The following is a 5,779-nucleotide window of genomic DNA, read 5'->3' as shown; positions in this document are numbered from 1 at the left end:
GGGGCGCTCCTTGCTAACAGGCTGTGCGTGGTGATGAAAAGCTGGTTCGAGGGGCCCCCAGTGAATGTTTGCATAGGGCCCCCACCGACTCAAGGATCGCCACTGATGATATGGCGTTTCATCACAGCAGTATTTAGTTTAGACAGTAGCTGCCGGGTCCCGCATGAGCTCAGCCCCCTCCTTTTTTATTTTGTATCTATTTTTTAAATGTTCTTAAGCTTTATACACAAAATCAGCACTTTTGAAACAGGAAGTGAAATAGAGGGATATGAGGCATGGCTAGAATGGGTGACCTGTTTGGTATTTTGAGCAAAACACTTCATAGACATATTTGTATATATCTGAGACCTATGCTATTACCTAAAAATACAGTGATAGGTGGCCTTTAATGCAAAGTCATATTTTGTAAATAAAAAAACACAAGTTTACAGTAATTCCCTTACAAAAGTATCTAAAGTCTGTGTTTCTCCCTGTTAACAAAACTAACTTTTTTGCTTTTTCCTTCTTCTGTGCATATGGGATTATGTAATGCCTAACACAGTAGTGGTAGTCGTGTGATCTTCTGTGTTTTATGTTTGATCTCCTGCAGAGTAGGAGGCTGTGCTGTGAACCCACTGTGACCCTTCATGGTTATATTGCACTTCAATGTTAATATAGGGCTGATAGGCTGATATCCTGTGGGACTGCAAGTGTGGAAAAAGGCTCATACAATTCTCTTTTTCCCTGAGTCTCGGATTGATTCAATTTCTCTACAGCGTTTTTCAATTGTTGAAACATTGTGGATAATCCAAACTCAACTAAATGTAAACATAATTTGAATAGAATTTGTACGTTTTGAGATATTTTAATGCCAAAATATTACTTTATAGCTAGTTTGATTTCCCTGTTTTGCATGTTTATAAATGTTTTTCAAATGAATGCCGAAGTAACATGTCTGACTTTCATGCGGGAGATCAGAGTTGGCATACTGTCACATACATGTAGTCAGTGCATGCCTTTTCCTTCACTCTAAATGCAAATAGCTAACTTATCTAGCAGTGCAGCAGTATGTTTCCCTTTGAAATGACTCAAAACTAAACAAGGAAAGTGGTAAATTAGTGATTTCCTATGAATCCAGAGCTGAAAAAAATTATGTAGTTTCCTGCGAGTTCATCAATCAACCCTCCCCCTCGCCGCCTCCTCATATCACATGCCAATGGTAATAAAGGTGATAACGATCAAAGGCAGGGTCTATCCCAGGGGAAATCTCACCCAGCATGAGCAGCTCTTCCATTCTCTCTACTGTACGTCCCTCACAGATCCTCCTCCAACATGCCTCCTGTATGAGCGACTGTAATTCATGATCACAGTTGGTATCTGTCAGGTTGCTTCAGGAACAGCAGAGGGGATGTTGCCCTTAATCCCAACCTGCAGTTTACTGGTAAAAGAAAGAGAGAAAATTACCCTGTTTTGTGACTTAGATGTACAGTGGTATGGTCAGGCACATTACATCACAAGGTTCGAAGATACATTTAAAGCATTAAGACATACTGCCACAGAAACACATTATAAAATGACATTTAATTACATTTTAAAACACTCTAAAATAGAATAAGAGAGGTATGAAATACAAGATTAAAAGGTACATTAAATGGATTTATTTGGTGAAACTATAGTTTATATATTCTATATCCGGCAAATAAAACGGAATTTGAAGGTGTTTGTAGTTTGCGTGATTTTCTACCTGACATGTTTTATGATCACAATCTAGAATATACATTCAATGTTTCTATTAGACCAATAAATAAACAACGTACTGAAATTGTGCAATATAGGGTTATTGCTGATATATTGGTATTGATGTGTCTTTTGATAAGTACTTTTTTTAACCACTTCCTTTGAGGGACCACAGGGACCATGTTGGAGAGCTGATCAGACTGTCTGAGAGTATTTTGATATTTAAAATTAATGTATTCAATATCAATTATTGATAATATTTTCATAAGCTCATTCCATCCTGATTAAAAGGTCTCTTAGTCATTTTGTCTCTCTCTGAGCTCTCAGAGGAGCTCACAGACTTCAGGTTAGAAACCTCCGTGGATGCTTTATCCTCTTCCTCCTCCACTTCCCCCCCCCCCCACAGCTGAAGGAGGAAGTGGTAATGTCAGGAAGGATTATGGCGGCGGGGGTCATCAGAGCGACTCTCCTGTCAGGGTTGTTGAAGATAACAGAGAGGTCTCAGGAGAACCAGCAGTCAGACAGCTCACCTCTCCTCCGCTTATCTCTTTAACCTCCATTTACTCCGAAACCTTTAGAGGTATTACATTTTTGCATTAAGACGTCTAGGAACAACTAGAACTATATTATATATACTGTTGAGTTTTGTACTAACATCAACCTGAATGTAAAATCTGGTGACATTCAGACTCCAGAGGAAAGCATAACATATGAAGCTGCAGGGGGCAATTAGCCTAGCTTAGCACAAAGGCTGGAAGTGATGGGAAACAGCTAGCCTGTCTCTCTCCAAACTCTCAAAATACAACTACCAACACCTCTGAACCTTTGTGATTAACACCTTGTTGGTAGCATCTTACAAGGTATTTTGTACCAGCACAAGACACTGCACAGAAGTACTGGGTGGTTGGATCAATTGTTATCAAGAAAAAGTAACCATGAATTGTTTATTTAAGCGCAACTTACTTTTGCAGCATTAGATGGAACGCCCCTGTGATGACGGCTCGGCTGCTCAGCTTCAGATCCTGGCTATCCCCCAGTCTGCTTTGTTTCCACTTCCTCTTTATGATGTAATCTGCTGAAATCAGAAAAGTGTCTCATGTAGGAAACAGAGTCAGAGCACATACAGACACTGTAACCAGAAACACACACATGAGTGAGACACGATAACGTGCAGCTACTCATGCTAACCTGCTTTGTCACGTGAGCACACAGATTCAGAGTCACACACACTTTTATGTCTCCTTCACAGACACACAGTCACACTCTCAGGATAGAGGATTCAATCGCTGGGAAAAAGTGTGATGATGAAACAAAAGCCTCTCATGTAGCCTTCAAATAATAAATGTGCAGTTATTGAAGTTACCATCATCTCAATCTGCAAGTGAGAAGTGCAGCTTTTACATTTTAGCGACAAGAAGGTTGGATAATAATATTGAAACACGTTGTTATGTACTTCTGGCCTTCATTGATACTGTTTTGAATTGAGTTCTTTAGACTTTATGAGTCTACTTTATCTGGAAACGTTCTGACAGCTCCCAGGGATCAATTACGTTTTGGATCGTTCCACTAAGTGCTCCAGAAGGACATCTTTACGTTTAAGCGATAAAGCCATCTTGTGGCCACAGTTATTTTGATGGAAAAACCATTGAACTTTCCCAAGGTAGACTGCTGTGTTATTCCCTGTTTCCAACAGACAGGTGATGTCCTTTTTTAAGCATGACTACGGATTTTCCAGAATCCATTTTTTTTTTAATACAAACTCCAATTACATTTCCTCAAACTCATAAAACAGGTTTTGATGAATTTGTCCAAAATGTATTTAGAAAAAAACGGTCAAGCACTCATTTTGTGTAAAAGAAGAGCTTTACATTCCTCACGAGACCAAGTGGAATGATCGAGATTATATTAAAATACTCAAAACGTATTGATCATTTTTTATTCTCTACGCTCAACAGATTGTTTTTATAGGCTTGCTAAAATGTATTAAGTTTAAAATCAATAAGCCTATTCCATTTTGAATCTAAGGAGGTGGGGTCCATGGGGAGACATTTCCCGTTAACAGTCCAATTTTCCTCTATATCTAATAAGATAATTAAAGGTTGTGATATGAGCATGGGGCTTCATAACAGTATTTCCTCTGATACAGACAGCAGCTACGGGGAAGGATAGCATAACACAATTTTAGTTTCCAGCCTGGAGCAAAAACACGTTTCATCCTCATGAAGCTCTGAGGGCAAACTGCTGAGAAATCAGAGAAGAAGACACACCAAGACACTCCAGTGCCTGATGGCTGACTTTCAAGAGACGCAACGAGTGTTTTCAAAGCAGCGGACGCTAAACCAACACTGTAAAGATGAAATTACTCATTTGAACTCTAAACTCCAGCAAACATTTGTTTTTAAGTCTGTACTCTAACATTAAAGTCCTTTAAAGGGATGATTTCTGAACAAAAACAAGACAAAAGCAACACTCTGAGCCTTGTGGTTGCCTTGCATGACTAAAGACTCCCAGTTTGACTCGACTGATAAAATTGAACATCATCATATTAACGTCTTGTTTTTCATTTTTAATGGGTGAGTTGTTTTAGGTTGCAATATTTATGATGGTTTGTTGGCTTCTGCATTGGAAACAAAACAATTATTTCCCAGAACTTACCTCATCCTCTACTTCCTGTACTTCATGTTCAATTAGTGAGAGAGCCACACTAAAAACAAAAGCCAGAAGCCTGAGGTGGAGCTGAATTTCTTCCAAAGAAAAGTCTCTGAGCACCTTCTGACTTTGTGTATGTGCCCAACCAAGTGCAAAATCCCCCTCGTGGGAGCTGGATCGATAAAGAATAACAGGAAGTTTCCTTGATCGTTTCTTTCTGGTTCAATGGATATCCTTTCCCCTTTTGAAAGTCATTTGTTGTCTCCTTGGAAAGTAAATAGTTGTTTGTACATTAATGGTCATTCCCTGATTGTTATAAATCAGTCCTCAATCAAGTTTCATGGTTTATTCTGTGTACTGAATAAATAAGCAGAAGGAAGTTGTCTCCTCTTTTGTTTATCTACTGTAAGAAATGTGCAAAGAATCTTCTGCTTTTTAGATATATTTCAGCAATTTTCTGAAGCGCAAGACACTTTCCCGTGATGGTGGAATAAAATCGAAGTCATGAATCTTTAAACTTAATATCACCCCTGACTTCTAACTCAATTACAGTTTCTCATTCTCCAAAATGTTGATAACTCTCACACCTAATCATTCATATCAGCAACCTTAATCTCCAATGAGAAAAATACAGATTAATAATAAATTAGTTTCAATATGGTCTGTTAAAAAGGCTGCCCTGAGAAATTTGTCAAGTTTTGTAAGAAAAGTACCAGACATACTTTTCACACATTTTAAATAAATGGTGGTTATTTTGAGTTGATTTTCTCTACCACACACTCATCCCCCTGCCAGAAACGCCTCCATTGGACAAGTGACATCACTATGTATCACTCTCACTTCTATTGGCTAGTGCTCCAACATAGTGTACGCGATAGGCTGAGGGGCGTGACATCTCTAAGCGGTTGACCAATCACAATAGAGCCGGCAAGCTGACCTAAAATTAACAGCTTTTTGAACTCTCACACCTAATCATTCATATCGTGTCGGGTGTCGTATTGTCATACTGATATTCTGTACAAACTGTGAAGTCCACTGAGACAAATGTAACATTTGTGATATTGGGCTATATAAATAAACATTGATTGATTAATTGATTGATTGATTGATTGATTGATTGATTGATATCAGCAACCTAATCTGCAATGAGAAAGAATACAGATTAATAATAAATGAGTTTCAATATGGTCTGTTAATAAGGCTGCAGTGAGAAATTGTCAAGTTTTGTAAGAAAGTACAAGACATACTTTTCACAAATGTAAAATATATGGAGCTTTTTGAACATTAAAGCATGTCCCAGTAAGGCACAAAATACAAATATAAAAACTGTTAATAAGCACCCTAGGGCACCTTCAAGATGAATTCTACTCAATGATTGTACCCAAACTATACAAATTTTTTTTTTTTTAAACCA

The 5,779-nt window shown here is 38.2% G+C and overlaps 1 long non-coding RNA gene across 1 annotated transcript in view; it reads right to left on the bottom strand.

Annotated features, from left to right (window-relative positions):
- LOC307046289 overlaps positions 1-2,892 on the bottom strand; it is an 8,878-nt gene extending 5,986 nt beyond the window's left edge. The window contains exons 1-2 of the long non-coding RNA XR_013810126.1: positions 2,680-2,892; positions 1,252-1,417 (exon numbers count right to left, since the gene is read on the bottom strand). This is a non-coding gene — a long non-coding RNA (uncharacterized lncRNA). The remainder of the gene's footprint in view (positions 1-1,251; positions 1,418-2,679) is intronic.
- Between the last annotated feature and the right edge of the window lie 2,887 nt (positions 2,893-5,779).

This window comes from Notothenia rossii (assembly GCF_949606895.1).
Source record: "Notothenia rossii genome assembly, chromosome: 7".
NCBI lineage: Eukaryota > Metazoa > Chordata > Actinopteri > Perciformes > Nototheniidae > Notothenia > Notothenia rossii.
Note: the sequence above shows the minus strand (reverse complement) of the source record. Positions and strands in the feature narration are given on the sequence as shown.